The sequence below is a fragment of the Anas platyrhynchos genome, chromosome 1 (genome assembly GCF_047663525.1).
Source record: "Anas platyrhynchos isolate ZD024472 breed Pekin duck chromosome 1, IASCAAS_PekinDuck_T2T, whole genome shotgun sequence".
NCBI classification, from domain to species: Eukaryota; Metazoa; Chordata; class Aves; order Anseriformes; family Anatidae; genus Anas; species Anas platyrhynchos.
The window spans coordinates 124964705-124986341 of NC_092587.1; the positions used below are offsets into that span (position 1 = coordinate 124964705).

Genomic DNA, 21637 nt, shown 5'->3' on the forward strand with positions numbered 1-21637 from the left:
GAGAGATTGCCAAAGGAGGGAGTCTTGTGTTGGTGGGACGGCCCTGTTTTGGCAGCAGAACAGAGTCTTGAGGGCCACAGTGCCCAAGTGAAGCCTTTTGCTTCAAAATGTGTAAATGAATATTAAAGGTGACACCCCTGAATATGATACTGAGCTTAATGAAGTACATGCTAAGCATATATGACTACAGTAATCAACTCTTTGCCCAAATCATGCTAAACATCACCCCAGGGAGGGAACACATAAGGTTACGATATAAAAGAGTGGTAGGAGATAGTAGAGAGAAAAAAAAAAAAAAAAGAAGAAGTTAGTGTTACGAAAAAAAAAAAAAAAAAGTCTGAATGAGGGAAAAAGAAGAGCTGGGGGTGGGGAGAAGAAGAAATTGTAAACCTCAAGGAGGCAGTGGATGGACTGTGCTCTTTCTCCTCCATCAAGGCAAGGATGCCTTCCTGGTAAGCTCTGCGCCTTCACCCTTTGGTGAGGAATCCCTCTCAAAAGAGACTTTACAAAATGTGAAATGGATTTGCATATATTTGGTGGGAACAATTCTGAGGAGAGGTAAGGGGAAAAATGCACGAAAGGGCATGACGTTATAAACCGCCGAGATCAGATAAAGTTTACTGGCAAGTAAAATATTATGACTCAAAATATCCACTCAAAAATTCAAAATGTACCAACAGTACAGATTGCTACAGAGAGTAAAGAGCTGACCTTGCACCTTGATGCCTTTTCCTTCCCCTCCAGTGATGAAGAAATTCCTCCTCCAGGTTCAGACACGCGCATGAGCTCCTCAGCTTGTAAGATTACTTTAAAATCAGGCTGAGGAGGAAGATGTTTTAAAACAAAATAATTGAGATGAGTTCTTCTTCTACTCCAATCACGCCAGAAACCCTCCCCAGTAGGGTCTGCTCACAGAGCTCTTCTGGAGACCTTTTGCCCCCAGCAGAGTCATGGCTTTAGGTAGGGAGGGAAGGGATGGACCCTTCCGTCAGCACAGAAGGAATATGCTCAGGGACCCCTGGTGGATCAGGAGAAGCAGCACTTTCTCCAGGCTTTTGGGCTGTCCTCTATTCAGTGGTGAAACACCAACACCAGAAAGGGACTTCCCGAGGTCCAGAGCTGGGGGGATTAATGTTAGGGAAGTATTTATCTTCACTTCCCTAACCATCATCCTCCCAGGTGCCTTGTGCTGGCTGTCTTGGGAGGCTTCTTTGCATCTCCCTTATTATTGGCAGGATATCTTGGCCAGTCATGAGTACACCTGATTTGGAGTCTTCCAGTTACTATTTCTCATTAGTTTTTAATTTGAGAGAATCAGCTTACAGCCTCTTAAATGGCTTTACTTACCGCCTTGCTGGGTCTCATCTGATGCACTGATGGGTTGTGAAGACTTATTGATTTTTCTTTGCCATTTTGTTATATTATTCTCATACAATAGTAAAAAGATTAACTGCGATCAAGTGGCTAATGCAATTACCATGCTGGCAGAGGTAAGAGAAGGCAGGCTAGACCAAAGGAAAGCCGTTCTGGAGCCACCAAAGGGGCTGGCTGAGGCACTGTTCCAGCTATTAACAGTTACTTCTGAGGCTCCATCAGTGATGGGTGGGAGAGAAGATTTTGTTAAATCTCCGAGTTTCATGTTATACCTGTTGTGGAGGGAGGGCAAATAAAAAGTTTCTCAACAGTTGTGTGAGGCAACACTGCTGATACCAAGGAACAAAGTAACTTCATATTCACCTTTTGCTTGGGGAGAGGAGGGCTACTGGGTTGTTTCTTTATCTCTGAAACACCAATATACCCACCTCCTGATACTTAGGGAAGTCCTTTCCCGTACAGCCCTTGCACAGAGCACAAAGTTAATCTGTAAACTAATTCACAATTTTAGGTTATTTTGTTGTTGTTGAAAGAGCCCCAAACTCCACATAGCTCTTGCTCCATGCAGAACACAAAGGGAAAAGCAAGGGGACATCCCATTTGGGACAAAAGAAATAAATTTGGGCAATTAAAATAGACGTACTGACAAAGCCAGAATCAGGAAAGAAAAAGCAGAAGACACTTTTAGAGGGAGGCAAATAAATAAGTAAGCATGCTGCAATAATTAAACTATTTGACCAAATAATGTTGTTTTTCCCAGACTAATTAGTATTCTGCTCACCTCAAGGAGCAGACCAAAAAATCTCTGACGTCCCCTCCACTTCAGGCTCATTTTGGTTATTTATATCATCATATTTTCAAGAGTGCACCAATTACAGCAGTTCTGCCACAGCCTTCATATTCCAGTGAAGCCCTGGAGAAGAGAAGCCGGCCAAAAGGGAGCATGACAAATCCTGCATCTTTTGCTCTGTTCAGCCTTATTAGTGATGAGTGTATTTCATATCAGTACTTTTCAAAGATAAAGGATGTTTGGTCCAAGATGTGCAATGCAAAAGGGAAGAAAACCTGTCCACTTCATTTTGGCTCAGTCCCCATCCTCCGATTCTTGCTGCCCATAGCGAAGCCTACTTGAAGGCTGCCAAGCACAGCCGACAGTAAGCAACGCCAAAGCAGCTGCTCTAGAAATCTTGCCTCCCTGCTTCTTTTTTCAGTTCCTTGCATATTCCCCACTTTTATAGAGGCTGGGGCTCAGAGCAATGGCCAGCCACTGCACACTGGCTGTAGAAGCTCTGTCATTCAGATAAAACTGAAGGGAGCTCTGAGAAAGGTGGAAATTTCTTTCTGATCCCTATTCCTCCGAGAAAAAGCAGCAGAAACTGGTGAGGGGCAGTAACAGTTTCCAATAAGAAACATACTTTTTGCTTTTCCTAACTATTGCATGTTTAGAAGAGTGACTTTCATAACACAAAAGTGTGTTGGGTATAGATGGTGAAGGTTTGCTAGCAGGGGGTTTTGACTACTAACTGAGGCTAATGTACCACAAAAGGCAATGAGTTTTGCTGTAGGACCATTTAATTTAGGGTACATTCACCTTTTTTTTTTTTTTTTTAGGTGTATTCTAAAGGGTGGAAAACATGCACATGAACACCTTCAGCTTGTGAAAAGTTGCTTATCATGCCATGCACTGGAGGATAAATAAGATTGTAAGGGCAGTATCTTGACTATGAGGACTGTCTCTCTCCTACTTACAGTGACCAGAGCACCCCCAAAACCTGACTGTGAGCACCTCCATCAGGAGAGAGCTCTCCCAGGGAATGCCTAGTAGAATGGGAACCTGAGAAGATAACCATGAAGTATGCAGAAGCAGTTCCCCAGATATAATATTTCGCAACAGACTTTTTTTTTTTTTCCACTACATTTCAGCTCACTTTCAGCCCAGAAAATCACATCTTTCTTTCACCAAATAACTGTTGATTTGATAGAGCTTCTTATGCTCACTTCATTCAGCATTTTGTGTGCTATTCATTTTAGAATGACACTTTTCTGTTCTTGGCAGATGGAGAATCCTGTAGTCGAATACTTCTGGATGTTATCCCAGGACTTTTTTCTCCCTTTCTCGTTCCTCTTCTCTCCTACCTCTCCTCCAAACTGAAGCAGGCTTTGCATAGATTTGGAGGGTTTTTAATTTCACAGTGTGTTTGAAAAATAAGAGCGACTCAGGGAATACAAAGCATATGAAATGAAGTAACGTATTCAACTATAAAAATGTGAAAGCCGATGCTTTCTAATGCATCTACACTAATTTGGTTCAACAAATCACCAGTGCTTTCTGTATTCCAGCTATTTCCACAGACGCATTTCTGGAGATTCATTTTCACTGCAGTGACAATGGCTCTAACTTCCTCCTTTTGCATTAGGATCCAGCTTCTCATCTCTTGCAAAGGTACATATCTCTAACGGACTCAGTGAAAAAAGCCTAAATTATCACAGCTTAGCAGCTAGTCCAGCAGTTTATGGATCAGAGAAAACAGTATTTTCTTCAGCTATTCCCCCCACTCCCATACACGCACACACCTTGTTTCTATAAATGTCCTTCTGGCAACTGTCTCCTGACCACATTTTTAGAGTGATGAAATATCTCACACATACATATTATTGAATATACCTTTACCCGCCTCAGATTTCCCAAGCCCATTTCCTCAGACATTCCTTTTGAATGTCTGTATTTCATGCACATTTTAAAATTAAAAAAAAAACCACACACACACACACAAAAAAGTGAGAAAATATTTTCCCATCACCTCAACATACTTCACATAATGACCTTCTCACTCAGTTCACTGAGGTGAATATTCTCTTCAAATTTCCTAAAGAGTTATTAGGGATAATTTTTTTTTTTTCTCCAGTTAGCTGACTCTGAAAATAACAGCTTTTGCTTTCACCTTTTGTTACAGAGAGAAGCCATGACAAATCAACACCTCTAGAAAAAAATAAAAGTAAGTAAGTGGGGAAGAGGGAAAGGATGTCCCAGAAGGACAAGGAGCCAAGAAAACACCTTTGATTTGAACATGTGAGATTTTTAGTGGTGTTACAGATGTTCAGGAGCTCTACTTTGAGTGTCCTCACTAAGGGACTGCAACATGCCATGCTTATTTGACCTTCTAATGAACACAAGCGATGCCCATCATCTACACTGGGCATCTTCCATGGCCAATCTTTCATCCGAGCAGCCTGACTGCCCAGTCGGTGCCCGTGCAGTGCCCTTCCAGTGTCTCGGTCTCTTCTCCATGCCTTGAATGTCATCTGTTTCTCCATCTCCCTGAGGAGGAGTCCCACAGGCTGGCCACAGGCATCAAACTGAGCCCCAGAAGCCTCCCAGATGTTACTTCAGTGGTGATCAATTATTTGCCCCTTGTAGTGGTTGACCAGATCTGACTGCAGGCTGGGTTTGGACCATCTGGCTTGCATGATATGATCATAATGCTGTCCTTAGCTATTAAAATCATACTGTGTAGATACCGAAAACAATCCTATCAGCTTACACAATACGCTCTGCAGGGGCTCTGTGATTGCCACCAGCAACCTTCTCCTCCTACATTCCAGACCCCCCAAAACACTAAAAATAAAAGGTTCTTAAAGTGAAATGAATGCTGTAACACCCTCTTGCAGGTAGGTACTCCCACACCTCTGTGCAGTTTCTCCCTTCAGAAGTATGCTTGCTCTGGAAGGAGGTTCCTAGCTGCCTCCACGAACCAAGGATAGCCAAGACCCCAGCCTTTGCTTTTGTTCTTTTCTTTGTTCCCTGGTTTCTTTTGGAAAGGCTGGCTTCCTTTCCTTTCCCCACATCTGGTCTGTCATGAACACATTGCCACAAAACCACAGAATGAACAGCAAAGAAAAGCTATTGCATATCACTGGGCCCTATCTGCCATGCTGGAGGTGCAGCAGGGGTAGAAGTAAGGACAGAAAGGAAAGAAAGAAAAGGCAGGAAATCAGAAGTTATCAATGATCATCACCTGAGGGAGCACAGGGAAATACAGAAAAGTGCCTGGCTCTTCAGAAGAGTATTTCTTAAGCACACTGCAGGATGAGCATGGCCTTCTCAAACAGAAACAGAGAAGGCTCTGGGGAGAGCTCATTGCAGCCTTTCAGTACTTAAAAGGGGCTTATAAAAAAAGATGAAGAGTGACTTTTTACTTGGGCAGATAATCATAGGACAAGAGGGAACAGTTTTAAACTAAAAGAGTGTAGGTTTAGAATAGATATAAGGAAGAAACCCTTTACTCAGAGGGTGGTGGGGCGCTGGCACAGGCTGCCCAGAGAAGCTGTGGGTGCCCCATCCCTGGAGGTGCTCAAGGCCAGGCTGGATGGGGCTTTGGGCAGCCTGGGCTGGTGGGAGGTGTCCCTGCCCATGGCAGGGGGGTGGAACCAGGTGGGCTTTAAGGTCCCTTCCAACCCAAACCAGTCTGTGATTCTGTGACTCTAAATGCCTGCCAAAGTGGAGTAGATGTAGGGGCACTGGAAGGAAGACACTACAAGGGCAGCAATTACTAGCCATTGTGAGGAGACAAAAAAAAAAAAAAAAAAAAAGTCACAAAAAGCTGTAGCTTTCCTCTCTATTTTTAAATGTCAAATTCAGTAGCCTATAATTTAAAAAGGAGCGTGTGCTATGCCAGAAGGCCGTTGGACAGCAGTGCTTTCCAAATGCACTGCCCCTGGGCAATAAGAGGCAAGGGCAGCTTCAGTTGTTTCTGACTTACTGGCCACAAGAGTCATGGTAAGCAAGAGTTGTGGAGTCTCAGGAAACATATAGGTGGCATACGCTTATTATAACAAGACGTCATTGACCAAGGAAGCATATTCAGGAAGCCAGCCAAAAGCCGGCAGTCAGAGATATTGCAAATAAAAGGGGTGCATTATCCAGCTCCCTGCGCTCAACCGTGGCGTGCTGGCTCAGAACAGAAAGAATAATTCATTCATTTATAGAAAGCCATTGCGGGGTCCAAGACTGGGGAAAAGGATGTGTAGAAAATAACTTGTGGCTATTTTAAACTTAATGGTTGGTTCCCCAGTTGATGAGCAACACGCTGATGAGAATGACCTTATGCCTGCTGCCTTCTGCCCACCATGGGGCACAGCAGGGGTACCTCCGAGACCAAATAATTGTTTCCTTGAGCTCAGTGTTTCACGTCAAAAAGTGGCAACACTAAAATGACAATGTAACCCTCCTGCTTATTCCTGCCTTTTAAATCTCTCCAAGCATCTTCATCTGCAGCTACTCCATGGATTTTAATACTGGGAAGAGGTGTTGGAACAACTCTAGAGGATGACCTCCTTGATAAATCTGGTGAGCAGTACCTGTGCAGTCTTCCTTGCAGAGCAAGATCAATGAGCTTCCCCAAAGACAGATGAGAGCCAGCAGAGCTAATGAAGGTGGCTCACTCCCTCTGCTCACACACTTCTTGACTTCTTTCCTGAGATTAAAAGGGATTGCACAGCGACTCTGATAAATGTGGTTTTCGTGCTGCCTTATTTGCTGACGGCAAAATGCAAGAAGCTCAGCTCCTGGAGCTTCAGTTCCAGTAAAGCAGGCCCTTGGTTTGCTTTTTGCTATCAGGGAAGTCCACTTTTCTAATTTTTATATTTCAGATGACAGTGTGGGAAATTTCTGGGAGCCATTTGAGATGTATATGGCTTCCACTTCACCTTGCTGTACATTCTAGTGATGGGAAAGGGTATCAGAAAATAACCCGTTCTCATACTTTGTAGAGTTTTCCCAGTTATGTGTATAAACATCCCAGTACCTGGGCATTGAGTATTGATCAGTTTTGACCAGCGCCCACTGGACCCAGCCAGTTATATGGGAACACCTCCACAGCTCTGCCTTTGCCTGCAGCTGTGGCTGTTGATGCTTATACAGAGGTTTGTGATCAAGTCCTTGGAGGAATTCTGTCCCCTAGTAAACAAGAACGTGCTGCTGTTGACTCAGAAGTCAGGAAATGCTTTTGAAAGGGTAATTTGATTTTCCATTTTTTCCATCTTTAAAAGAAAGTCCTCTCTCCTGATACATTTTTTTTTTTTTTTTTTTTAAATCAGAGTAGTTACCTTCTGTATTGGTTATCACTTACCAGGGCTGAATTCCAACTGATGAGAATACTACACTTGATATCAGCTTACAGGGTATTTGAAAGATCAGCTGTACAAATGGGCAACATACACTCACCTGATTTGATCAGTTCATGTTTTACAGCACATGTGGAAGTTAGTGTGTATATTTCTTAATTATTTTGCACATTGCATAAAACATTCACGTGCTTTGTATTATTTTCACAGCACTTGGTTTGTCATGCCTGACTTGACAAAAGGCATCTTGTTCAATATTTAAATTATCTAGATAGTATTTTCCAGTAAACATACTGACCCATTCTCTACTTTGTAGTGAGAATATTTGCTTTTTCCACAGAACAATTTTCTTTATGAAAATAATAACGTTTTCTGTCAAATACGTAGAGTTACAAGTTTCATTTCATAGAACTGTCACATAAGGAAGATAAATGCATTAAAATTATACAACTGTTAATGTTATTACAGCAGAAATCAGGAAACATCTAGAGACCCGCACATGGGCACCACTGTAGTTTTTTTTAGGGAACATGAGAGGCAGCTACAGAAGTGACTTTAAAACTTACAGACATTCATCTGGAATACAGCTTTTGCACATCTCCTTAGCCAGCCTAAAAGAGCAAGGATGCTGTAAGTGACCAGTATATGTCAGAAGGTATTTTTGGTGGTAGGGAACTTTGCTTTGTATGGTGGATATTGTTTTATTTTGTTTAGTTAGCTCTCCTCCTAAGAAGAAATCATTTTGTACTTTGAAATACTTCAACAGTATTAAAATATAAATCATCGGGCTGGCCTTGTTAAATGCAATGGCAGATTTCCGAGCCAGATCATAACAGGACCAATATTTCATTTACAGATGGAAAACGAAATCCATTCAGCCTTCAGCAAGCTATAAAGCACCTCTGCTTTGTCTCTGGCATTCATGGGGACCAAGAAGATAAAAAGAGTCCTTAGAAAGAAGAGCAGCAGTGAATCAGGTTTATGCTGTGTGGCAAAGCGATGAGCACAGCCTGCAAGCTCCAGGCTGCGTTCACGGCTGGGCTTGAAGCAGAGCAAATGATGCTTGCTCACCCTGCCTGGCTGGACTGAAAGCACATGGGGGTCTGCAGAGGGGTCCTGTAGGAGACCAGCGGCTCAGCATGAGCAGTGGGGTGAAAATCCACCTCGGGAAGCCTGGGCAGCCCCAGGTGAGCTGGCAATGGGAAGTCTAGGGAGGTTTTTTGGAAATACCATTCCTCAGGAGTTAAGCAAAGCAGGTCTAGGCATGGCACTCAGCACCACGGCTTTGGCAATTTCAGTGGCTGCTGGGGAAGAGAAAGGAAGAGGGGTGTATCTGGCAGAGGGGAGAAAAGGGGCAGAGACAGAAGCAGCCTGGATGAGGCTCATTTCCTAGTTAGCAGTCATCTGTGGTTTTCTGCATCATTATGGTTTGCCAATGCATGTGCTGGGCTTTTTAAAAAAAAAAAAGAAAAAAAAAAGTTTGAGCATGCTGAACGGAAGACTTGTTATTAAAATATCACCAGAGGTCACAGGAAAAGCAGTTTCAAAGCTAAGCAGACTGTCCTGTTGCAAAAGGTTTCGGGTTTTGTAGCGCTGCCTCTGCAACTGTGACCGAGATACTGCTGGAGAGCGGCGTCTGCCGAGCTCATTGTGAGCAGCTTGGCAGTAACTTGTGGTTTCTGGCAGGTGAACAAAACCCTTGTGGTTGGCAGGCCTCTCTCAAGACTGTGGAAGTAGAGGATATAAAAAGAACACTGTTTTCAGATCAACCACAGAGACGGGGCCACACTAGTGGACGCACAGTTCGTCACTGCACAGTGCAGGAGGGACGCGGGCAGAAGCTGGTTTAGGTCCCTCATTCATTGCTCTGCTGCCTCCATGGATCCAGAAGAAGGTAACTGAGGGCTACTACCAGAAAAGCAGAAAGCCTGCGTGAGTCTTCTGAAGTAGGTGATGTGATGTGAAACATGCTATGAGAGTACTTTTCATTTTATATACAGCTCTGCAACAAAAGCTTTTACTTTAATCCTCTCGTTTCAAAGCGCCTGGGGTAAAAAACAGTCTCACCCAAGTAAAGCTTCAGTTTAAACCAATTTTATGGCAGCTCCACTCGGTATTTAGGTCTGGTTAATTCCTTATAATGTGAGAAAATTTCCAGTAATGTCTGGGCTCCCTTTTTCTTCCTGCAGGCACAAACACCAAGCTCAGTCTACGTTCTCACAATAAAAGTTCAGAGCAGGTTGAAACACAACCTGCAAAACTGTGAGGGAGGGGGCAGCCTTTGATTGATGTATATTTTAAATGTTAGCCTTTGCTCCAGTTGAACCCACAACCAGTTAATGGCAGCCCCCATCCTCAGCTGAAGAGCCCCTACTGAAAGCTTCAAGACCCTCTTTTCCCCATAAGAGGGATACATCATTGTCTCTAAATCATTTATTTAATGGACCTAAGAGGAAAGGCTTGGTTTTTCAGCACTGAGTAAAGCAGAGCACTACTCGACTTTTGGATTGATCTGTCTTCCTAGTCTTTTTTTTATCATTATGTGTTTTGACTGAGGCACTCAAGTTACTCCAGTTGTGAGAAGAAACAGAACAGCATCCCAGGAATTTGCTGTCAGCTTGTTCGTTAACAAGACCACACAAAGCCCTGCTCTCCCAGAGAAATCCCAAGCTAAATCCCTTCTAGCCAGCCTCCATCAAACTCTTTCACAAACTCATGTGAGCATGCTTACACATCCAATGCCCCAAGTAATATTCAGCTAAAAAAATATAAAAAAATTATCCAAAGCACTGGATTCCCGAGCATTTGTCTTTGGTAAGCCCATAATGCTGACCAAAACCAGTTTTGCACAGTAAGCTCTGAAGAGCAGCATTTGAATTGAGTCAGGAAGGTGTTCAATCTGTAGTAATGCTTTGAAGACGAAAGGTCTCAGCTCTCCTCCGTCCTTCTCTGTTAATGAGCACATGCATCAAGAGGCAGAGCGGTGGCCTGTGCTACCTGCCAAACTGATTGCTGCTGCTAATGAGCAGCCCTGATTAAAAGCTGTTTGTTTCTGTCCATAGCAGTACTCTTAAGGAAGATCCTGTAGTAAATTAGGTTGTTAGTGAAATGATCATTAGAGTGTGTAGGTTGTTAGAGTCTGTTTGAAAGCTGCTATAATAGGGGTAGAGTTGAAAGTGCTTTTAATTAATTTAGGGTCAAATAGTCCCTGGGATGTGGAAGTGATCTGTCACTATCTCCCCCAAATTATGCATCCAAGAAAAGGGCAAGAGCGGCATCAGGACTGATCAGACAGCAAACGGCAGGAGGTAATTAGCTGCCCCAAATCTGAAGAAGAGGCAGCAGAGAGCATCATGCACGTTCACATGAGGGCAGGAGGTATACAGGCGGTGACAGATGGGCTGCCTCTGCTCAGGCCACCACAGGCTCTGAGGTTCAAAGCACATGAGTAACATTCAGAGTGCCAAACACCTCCCAAGGGCTGGATCGGGCTTGGACCAGCCCCTTGCAGTAGTAAGAGCAGTATGAAACAAGAGACATAAAGCAATAATGAGCTGCACACCTTGTATCTGTAGGCACAGCGTAGATCTAAGGAGCATGGACAGCAGTAGTGGGGAGTCGTGCAAAACAAATCCAAAGCTTTAGAAAGCAGTCGGTGTGGGAGGTATCTCCAGTGAGTTGAAAACTATCAAGGAAATGGTGGAGAGGAGTACCACCTGCCCCTGGCTGCCCAGGATGAGCCCTTCATGGTAGAGTTGTAGCTCACCCCACAGACTGTCCCCAGTACTGCCCGTAGCACTGGTGTGAGTGAGGGAACCTTCTGCCTGCAAGAGAGCCAGGTAAGGGAGGTGTTTAATCACACAGAATCACCTTTTCTAGGTTGGAAGAGACCTCAAGATCATCGAGTCCAACCTCTGACCTAACACTAAGAGTCCCCACTAAACCATATCCCTAAGCTCTACATGGCTGGACCTAAAGATCTTAGAGGTCTTTTCCAACATGACTGCGATTCTATGATTGATTCTACTGAGCTCCCTAGGCATGCAAGGGAGAGAAAGCAGAAAAACAGGGGCTGAAACTGACCCTTCGTTTCTAAGGATGGCCAACACAGTCCCACCTTGGCCATGCTGGTCTGGTGCTCTGAGTTGGTATGGACTCCAGAAAAGCTCTTCGTGCACCATGTATGTTTGAGGTCTGAGGGCAGTGTGATTAAAATGCATAGATTTTGACAGATCTGAAGGAGGTGGGTAGCTGTATATCGTGACATAGCCATGAGCTACAAGGGAGGAGTCTGGGAGCCTGCCTGAATGCTTAGCAGAGCATCGTGTTGAAGGGATTTACTTGCCTTGCACTAGTTATCTGGATATGTTTATAAGTTCCCTGCAATGGCTAGATAGTTGCAGGAAGCATCTAAGACCTTAAGAAATGCATCTATAAAACCAGATGCTTGGTTAATGAGGTTTTCGAGAAGTCCAGCTAACAGTTATTGAACAGATAACAAGTTTAATATTGAAGAGCACCAGTAACCAATTTATTTCTTTAATAAACTGTTACTAAATTAGAATTTCCCATTGCTTTTCTCTGTTCTTTAACTCAAAGTCACAAGAGGGGAAAAAAAATAATGAAAGCAGATCACAACACCTTTGCACGTCTCAGTTTTCAGTATGAATGCAAAGCAGGGAAGCGAGGAGGGAGAACAAGCAAGCATTGCAGGATTTGAAGCAGAATGAGGGGTGACTAGACACAGAGGAAAATATGTGGAACAGATCAAATAAGACACTGCAGGAAACTTATCAAAGTATTACAAAATTACAGTAGGTTGGGTAATGGTGACTCATGGAGAGCAAGATCTGACTGCTCCTAAAGGGAATTACCAGCGGATGGAAAGAAATACATCCTCCAAAGACAAAGCTGGTGGCACAGGGCAAGGAGTCCAGAGGGTGGGAGACCTGGGCAGTGCTGGGCTGAGCAGCAGAGGCAAAGGTTCCCCATCGAGTTTCCCATAAAGGATGTGATTTCAGCCTGGCAAAAGGAGGTAAACACAGGTCTTGGGGCTCCTCATCATATTTTCTTCTGTGGATGGCTGGGGTGTGAGACGGCCAGAGCCAGGAATAGTTTGACAGGAACGTCTGGCAGTTTGGTGGGGCCTCAAACAGTGAGAGGGTGGGTCAAATCAAGAGGGGAGGAGGCTCTTGTGGAGGCCGGTTTAACTTACGACTTTTCCAGGAGAGACAGAAACCAGTGCCAAACACTGGGCAGGGAGCAGTCTGAGGTGAAAATAGGTAGACCTCAGCCCCCCTTGGTCAATGTTCACCTCTCTTTCAATAAAATATAATAATTTAAAAATATGCTAAACTCATGACATGAACTACATACAAAACATCACCTTTTTTTTTTGTTTTGTTTAGAAAAGCAAATGTTAATAGTAAGCAACAAGGAAGAGAGCTGGTGGGGACAGAGTTACTACTATGAAAGCATCTTGGAGAACCAGGGAGGTTCATCAGTGTGCCATCAATAGAAGTGTTTGTTGCATGAGTGTGAGGGAGCAAGGCTGCAGAGCATTGATACCTTCAAGTGGTATTGCTAAATAACCTTGCAGAGGAATACTCCACATTCCTTCTCTGTCTTTTCAATGACCCTATGTGGCGAGTACCAGGTGGTTTTTGGAAGGAGGAATTTGACCCTAAGCTACAAAAAAACAACATGCACCATGAACAACTCTGCTTTGCATTTCTTTAAGACCACTGGGCTTCAATTCCCAAGTTATTGTTTAGCTTGTCCCTGGCTCCTGGACCAGCACAGGGCAAAAAGCACCCTTCACCTCAATGCACACCACAAGAGTTCAGCGAGGTTTTGCTCCAGTCCCAAGGTCAGCATGAAACTGCTCCTGAACCACTTCTGTGTCTTTGAAAGTTTACTTAAACGGGGCACCGTGTCAGTAGGCTAGTCTGGAGGGGGTGAAGAGCTTTCCAGACCTGATAGCCCTCGGGGGATGGAATAACAGAGATTTCTACCCACTGGGCATCTCTTGGAAAACACGTTAGCAGAATTGCTGGCTATAGCTGAAACACTTTCAAGGGGCAGTGCTGGAGGTACCCTGCACATGCATGTACAGGCATTGTAGCCTTACAGCTCTTGCCTGCTCCATCCCCCCTCTCCAGGGCTTATGAAAGATTTCCCCAGGCTGATTCCACAGTCCTGAGGTGGAATTAGAGCCTTCAAGAAAAAGGCAAAGAAAACCCCAGTCCTTTAAAAGTGAATTAAGACCAAAATCAATTTATAATCATGAAGGTCATGGGTTAATGCCTTGGATTATGAGTCACTTCATTTTGAAATGGAAACCACCATACAGTTCCTCTCTTTCAGCCTTGCCTTGGCTCTTTGCAAGCCCACACAGAGTGTCAGCTAATTAAAACCACGTTTTAAGATGAAAAAAAGGGTTAAAAGACCCTCCAAAAGCCAAGATCCTTCTTCCTTCCCTGCTACACTTCAGCTCCAGCATTGAGCACAGCATGTGGGGCCACACGGTGCCCTGAAGGTCAGCACTTCAGGACAAGGTTCACGAACTGCTGAACTACAATCTGAATTTCTTGACTGCACAGCACCCTCGAGACCTGTGTTCCTGGACTGCCACAGCAGGCACCACATGAGTTTCGGGGTTTCCCATGTGGGATGCACCTTCAGACAATTAAACACATGCTCTACTCATCAAGGTTTTATTTGATAGAGAGCTCACTCAAGTGAATTTTTTGCAAAGGACAGAAGGGGGAGCCTTTTACTTTATCATAATCTGTCCTGTTTTTCTGCATGTCTATTATAACAACAACTTGCTATTTTTAGATGAATTTTGTGTAGTCTTGGGCAGTCAGCTAGCTAGAGCCCTTTCAGTTTGTTTTTCCCCTTGCTCTCCAGGGCTGACAGAAGACCAAAGGATGAGAAGGGTTTATCAGTATCAGCTCAACGTGACTATGCTGCTCTAATGATAACTCGAGAGTAAACCCTGGGCCCAGTCACGCTAAGTTTTAAAGCGTTTAGATTATCACTTGTGCTTGTTCACTTAAAATGTGCATTCACCACAGATTAACGAAAGTTAAGCAGTAACCAAACTGCAATAAAATCACTCCGCTTGGTCCACAGCCAAACCCTTTTTCTTCTGAGGTACAGGGGTCTCTTAGGGAGATTTGCTGCACATTGATTCCACGAGGGGACAAATGCGTACCTATACACACACATCACTGAGGTACATGAGCATCCCAGAATCATTTGTACAGCTATGAGAGACAAAATATACTCATTCCATGGAAAATTGGAGGCCGCAGAGTTATTAAAGGAGAGCAAGAGGTGGTTAAAACACACACACACACACACACCCTGCTCATATTAATGACAACCAGCTGGGCACAGCAGCACAGAGAAATCATTGCCAGCAGGTTGGTCCAGCTTAGCCTCAGCCCCATGCCAGCCCATCTTCCTTCAGTTTGCTGTTCAGGTGAGGTAGATTTGAATACTTGTGGTACCTCTGCACAGCCACGCCAGTGCCAAATCCAAACAGCAAGGACCGGCCAGGAGCCTCTGTCCCACAGCAGGCAGACAACATGTGCTCGGCTTGGTCCTGCTGGGTTCACAGAGTCATAGACTCACAGAACCACAGCCTGGTTTGGGTTGGAAGGGACCTTAAAGACCACCTGGTTCCGCCCCCCTGCCATGGGCAGGGACACCTCCCCCCAGCCCAGGCTGCCCAAAGCCCCATCCAGCCTGGCCTTGAGCACCTCCAGGGATGGGGCACCCACAGCTTCTCTGGGCAGCCTGTGCCAGGGCCCGACCACCCTCAGAGTTCCCTGCATGCTGCAGCTGTGGCTAGCCATAAAATAGGTCTGGAGGTGATATTGGTGTCTGGAGAAAGCCCAGACACATTAGTGACAGGGGAGGTTGGTGTGGGCTTTTGTTCTTTCACAGACTGAAGGTAGGAGGATAATGCCTGAGCAAGTGCACTGTGATGCCACCAAAGATGAGCAAAGCCAGGATTTCCTTGAGAAAACAGGCTCACTCATGGGCTCCAAAATAAGGAGGGGGAGGGATAGTACCCCAGGCATGCCACAGCACCCCCAACTCCACCCCACTGACTGCCACATTTGCCCACCTGCTTGCAAGTCCCTCATATCTGTGACATTCAACTGCTTCACACACAAGTGAGTTTACCTCACAGCTCTTCTTTACAAGACAGAAATGTTATTCCCTTGTCTACAGGGGCAGAAGTATGGGGGCACAGAGATAGCACTGACTGTGGAAGGTCACGTTTTACTTTCACTGGACCAGGACACTCTGCCTCTTTTCAGGAAGGATCCTGAAGAGCCTCCCATCACATCCGGGAGGCTGTGTGGTAGCTCATAGACATGCTTAGTTTTGTGACAGGGAAGAACCATTAACTTCTTGTGGGACTACTCATCAGCTTCAGTTCAAGCACCACCTGTTCATGTTTATGAGACTTTGGGAGGTTAGATGGGGATGACCTGGACATAGCCTTTTTTACTGTGAAAAGAAAAGCCCCGTTTCCACCTTTCCTAGACAAATATGTGGCACAGGGCATGTTCAGCCAGAACAGCAGCACTGCCACCAAGTGCTGAGCCCGACCACACCATTTGCTCTGTGGCATGATCAGGAAGTTTCCAGCCCAGATGCAAGTGCAGTGCTACCGTAACAGGCCAGGAAAAGGCAAACTAGATCCTCTACAGTATTTTCCAAAGCCATTAAATACACCACAGTAACGGTCATTTCCTTCTGAACACTTGAGAACAAAACTCTGTTGTTGTTGTGTTTTTTTAAGTCTTTCTATTATTTTTTTCTTTTTCTCTCCATTGCATTTTTGCCCATTTAACACTGCAGAGATTGTTCTTTTTCATCTTTCTTTTCCACTTCCCATCTCCTTTTGTCTGCACAAAGCAGGAGGCTCGCTGTCAATGTTTTTTATAGACCACCAGGACTCCTGCAGAAAGAACCTTCATGCTGGGAGTTGAACCTATCCCAAGGCCTCCCAGCAAGCTCATGAGTTGTGGGTTCAGCCAGGTGCTGAGAATGATCTTCACCCACCTGGGTCTCACCTGAGCAGGTGAGCCTGGGAAGGTGTGTGGCAGCTCACCAGCTTGCTCTAGAGAAGGAAAACAAGCCTCTCAGAGATGCTTGGAGGTAACATCCCAATAATTATTATTATTTTTTAAGTCTGTGATGGATTTATTTTAAAGAACTCTGCGGCCATTCCGACTGCTGTGGCTGCAATAAATCATAGAATCACCTAGGCTGGAAAAGTCCTTCAACATCGTCAAGTCCAACCATCAGCCTGACCTACTGAGTCCCATCACTAAGCCATGCCCCTCAGTGCCACGTCCCCATGTCTCTCATAATGCCTCCAGAGCTGGGGGCTCCTCCACATCCCTGGGCAGCCCTCTCCAATGCTTGACCACCCTCCCCATGAAGACATTCTTCTTAATATCCAATCTAAACCTCCAATGGTGCAATATCAGGCCATTTCCTTGAGTCCTACTGCTTGTCACCTGAGAGAAGAGACCAACACCCACCTTGCTGCGACATCCTGTCAGGTCATTGTGAAGAGCAATGAGGTCTCCTCTCAGCCTCTTCTCCAAACGAAACACCCCAAATTCTTCAGTTGCTCCTCACATATCTTGTTTCCTCATCCCTTCACCAGCTTCATTGCTCTTCTCTAAATGATCCCCCATGCTCGAGCTATTCATCTCTGCCTCCTCCTGGTGGGCGGGCAGCCTCTAATGAAAGGCCCACCTTCAAGGCATGTCACACCTGTGTGGGTTGGTTTTGGCCCTGGGGATGTGGATTTCAGAGGTGGGGAAGGGACTTGGGCTGGTGAAGAAGGGAAAGCTCTCAGGCACGAGGCCAAGCATCACTGCATGGCCTAGCAGCAGTGCCCTGGCTGAAGCCTGGGGCACCTGGTGGGATGTCCCAATCGCCAGGGCCTGCGGGATGTCACAGCCAGCCCCAAATTGCTCTCCCTCCAGCCCCTTGCCCCTTCCCACCATGCTGCTCCTGGCATCACGGTGGCTCAGGGAATGGATGCAGCTCGCAGAGCACCTGGAAAGCAGTCGAAGTCTCTGGAATTACTCAATTCCAGGGAACAATGTCGATGACCTCCAAAAAGGGGCCGTAGATTACTGCAGTGTGTTTGCTCGTACCGACAAGGGCACCAGTTTTTCTGCGGTAGTAATTTAGCCAAACTTGGTTTAAAAATTAAACACAAAATTCAACCTTTGCCAGCATTAGTAGTGTTGCTGTTTGGGGATTTTTTCACTCAAGAGCTGTGGGCTGGATCAAGGGTACAGCTTCACAAGCCAGCCGTAGGAGCACAGGATGGAGCTGCCAGGGGTTCGTGTTGTCCCTGCACGCTCGGCACCTGGCACCCCTCTTCTGTTGTGTTTGAAACAAAGCTTACCAGAGGAAAAGAAGAAGAAAAGCCCACTGTGTTTCTAGGATAGGGACAAGCAGCCTGCTCCATGGAGAAGGCTCTGCTCGCAGTGGCTGTGGTTCACTGCTGGGACAGAGATGTGAGGGATGCATCTGCACCAGCACTCCTGGGGCTTGAGTAGGATGAGCAGAACTCAAAGGCGGAACAGGGCCTTTATGTAGGAGCTAAATTCCCTGTTCAATGCCGAGTTACACCCAAAACTATTCCTCTCTCTCCTGACAGAGTCACTTACCTGCTATTGCTTTTCCTCCTGTAAGTGGGTTGGGGACAAAGAGAACCATCACCCCGCTGCCAGGCAGCGGTGACAGCAGCTGCCACAGGGGCAGCACCCGCTTCTGGGGGGATATTTCAGGGGGTCCCCGGAGTTAGGAAGGCTGAAATTCTCTGGCTGAGTTACACTGATGATAGCATCTGCTATCATCACATGCCAACACATGAATCCCACAGTCCTGACCTCCAGGCAAGCCAGGCACTCCCAGTTACCTGGGGAAAGAGAAACATCACCAAGGGAAAAAAAAAAATAATCACCATTTAGGAAAGGAAATTAATTTTATTGAAAAAAAAATTACATTTCACTTGTACACCATGAAAATACTGAGTCGTGTATTATTTTCATCAGAAGAGGTTAAGACTTCCACAAGAAAACCACATTCTTTATTACAGCGTTACTCTACGAGATGAGGCTCTGGTGGCATCTGCACTGGGCATTTTCACTAAACAGTAGAGCAGGACTAAATGTGCTTTGGGCAAAAACCCTAAATATTGCCCTCTTCCAGGTGTTACACACTGTTGAAGACACGACACTCATTTGGTCAATATTTAATAGTTTTGAATTAGAGACAAATGTTGGTATTTCTCTAGTCACTTGGATCTTACAGAAATTCACAGTTACCCCTCTCCCCCATTTTTAACATTTTTTGTTCGTATTTCCCATTCAGCCAGCTAAAAGCATATTGAAATGGCATACATGATGTCACACCTCATATTTTGGTAAGAAAACAAGACTGAAAGGGCTACCTGGCACTAACAGTCCCAGTCCCTGACAGTAAATTATAGCATCACCGGGTGGTGCTCAGCTTTCCAGGACCTTTTCATCACCACATCCAGCAACAAACCCTACAGCTTTCTTCCCGACCAAGGCATGTATTCACAGTGTCTGTTGGGCACCAGAACACAGAACAAGAGCACCTGCCTGCAGGTGGTTTTCCAACACCGGTTACTACAGGTGTAACGCAAGAAGCATGCTGATCTCCAAGCCGCCTGTGACAGGCTGTATCACATCGCTTGGCAAGGCATCTTCTGAAAACCCCTTATCAACCAGAGACCTTTGGTGCTGTACTTAAAAATAAATAAATGCTGTATTTAAAAATAAATAACAATGCCACGTATATCCCCAGATAACCTGCATTACTTATTTGACTACTTACTAAGAGTAAGACCCAGAGATCCAGACCTGGCAGTTCCGACACCGTGCAAGTGTGAAAGCAGACTGAAATTTCTCCTCCTAGATGTAACTACTACGTTCCCTAGCTGGGTAATTGCCTTATTATATGTTATTTTCTACTCTGCTGGGCATAAGCATCATGTAGGTGATACAAACAGTCACACTAAACCTATAATGCTTTTGCACTACAATGGTTTTGTGGCACAGGGGATGGGCTGGACTGAGAACACCAAGCTTGGATCACTACATCTGTAGCTCTTCTTTCAAGTACTTAGCTGACAAGGACTTCTTATTGCTAACAGTGCAGCTTTGCAATTAGGCTCTGCTTGCCCAGCACCTCACCATCTGGAAGAGAGGCAATCTTATTCTCCCCTCTTTTGTCCAGCTGCATCTTCCCAATCCCTGCCTTGCAGCAGCACGAACACTCATCTGCTCCCAGGATGAGAAAGTTCAGGGAGCTAAAGGAGCTGAAAGCTTCAGTTTTTTTGGCTGGATGAGCTCCCTGTTGGTTTAGCTTCTTCACTTCATTCATTCAGGCAAGGACCAGGGCCAGCAGAAGTGATGGGGGAAGAAAATTAGGGTGCATTTGTATGGTGTGGCTGAGCTGGACAAGAGAAAGCTACCAGAGCAGCTGATGTTTCTGTACCTTTCCTTTCCAAAGAACAAGAAAGTGGCCTCAATCATCTGAACAATTCACAGATTCCCTTTCTCACTACAGAAGAAGTCTAGGGAGATCTCATGGTGAAGCTAGGTTCCTAGAACGGAGGGAATGAGTACCCTGCCGCCTTACACCACAGGCAGGAAAGCAGCGGGCTGCTCATCACGTGCTGTAACTTCAACGTGCGTACAGAGCTGTGCTAAATCAGAGCTTTGGTGCAGCATTCAGAAAGGAACAGCCCCACAGCTCCAGAGCCCTCGTCTCCACTCACTCAGAGCAACACCTCCACACTTCCCAACGCATTACCCATCTACATGATGCATCTTTTTGCTAACTCAGCAAGGCACAACCAGTCCTTTTAACATACCCAGAACTCGGAAACTTGAGACAAAAACTTCTGATAAATTCTGCCCCCTTTATTTTTGTTTTTATTTTTTTGCAGCAGTGCTTTAGTCAGAAGTGTGGTGAGGATGCTGCCTTGTTTCTTAAGAAGAGACATCATTAAATATGCTCACAGATCACCAGCTGTTGGGGTAAGAGCACATCGTATCCCACAGGCTGGTTTATGTTGCAGACTCTTGTAGACTTTCTAGAGAATCCCCAAATGTCCAGCCACATAAATAAATAAGTAAATAAATAAATACATAGAATAAATAAATAAATAAATTAGATTGAAATGTATGCTTTAAGCCCTGCTCTCCCAGCCACAAGAAAAAAAAAATCAATTATAGCAAGATATAAAATAAATCTTGCTTTTGATCCCAAACGTGTTAGCAGCTTGCCTTGTGACTGAATGGGATTTTGTCGGTAACCGAACTCTTCTGAAAGCCAATGTATATATTGAACTTAAATTCAGATACTTTCCTTAAATTCTTCATGTTGCTACAGCTGACAGACTGGAGGAAAAAAAATCTTCGTTTTTGCCCATTTAGCCTACTCATCTATCTGTGCACTCACTCAGCACAAGCAATGAAGTTCACTTGGCCAGCTTCACAAGCTAGTGCAGTTCCAGTCCCTGGGCTCGCCTGTTTCCATGCAGCTATTAAGGACTTACGAGATTTCCCAGTCCTGTTTCATTAAATAAACAAATCCTTCACCTATTTTTAACCTGCCCTGTATGTATCGGGTATATTATCCCAACTCAAAATCTAAATGCCAGGCTTGTCACCACTTACCTGATTTTGTAATGGATAAGGTCGCAATATTTAGGGTTTTCTTTTTAAACAATGGTATCTACCATCCTATTGCCTCTCTCTACAATCAAGCGTACAAGCCTTGCTGCAGAAGGAATATAACTCGTAACTGCCAACCAGAAGATACACAAACACTACAAAAGCCTACAATTTCATTAGAAATTAAATCATTTGCTATTACACAGGACTTCGTTGTTTTTTCTGGCATAAAATTCACTGAATTACTACGTACACCTCAAGGACAATCATTAAGATGTGTAAACATGTAACAGGTTCACCTAGTTAGTACAAAGCACCACACAAACTTTAAATACATAGAAAGTTCGCTCATAAATATTTATTTAACAATTCAGCAC

The 21637-nt window shown here is 44.8% G+C and overlaps 1 long non-coding RNA gene across 1 annotated transcript; it reads right to left on the reverse strand.

Moving 5' to 3' along the window:
• Positions 1-1485: 1485 nt before the first annotated feature.
• LOC110351498 (uncharacterized) lies at positions 1486-17474 on the reverse strand. The gene is made up of 3 exons (XR_003494462.3): positions 17070-17474; positions 2156-2287; positions 1486-1646 (listed from the first exon to the last, which is right to left on the reverse strand). It is a non-coding gene; the product is annotated as an uncharacterized lncRNA (long non-coding RNA).
• Between the last annotated feature and the right edge of the window lie 4163 nt (positions 17475-21637).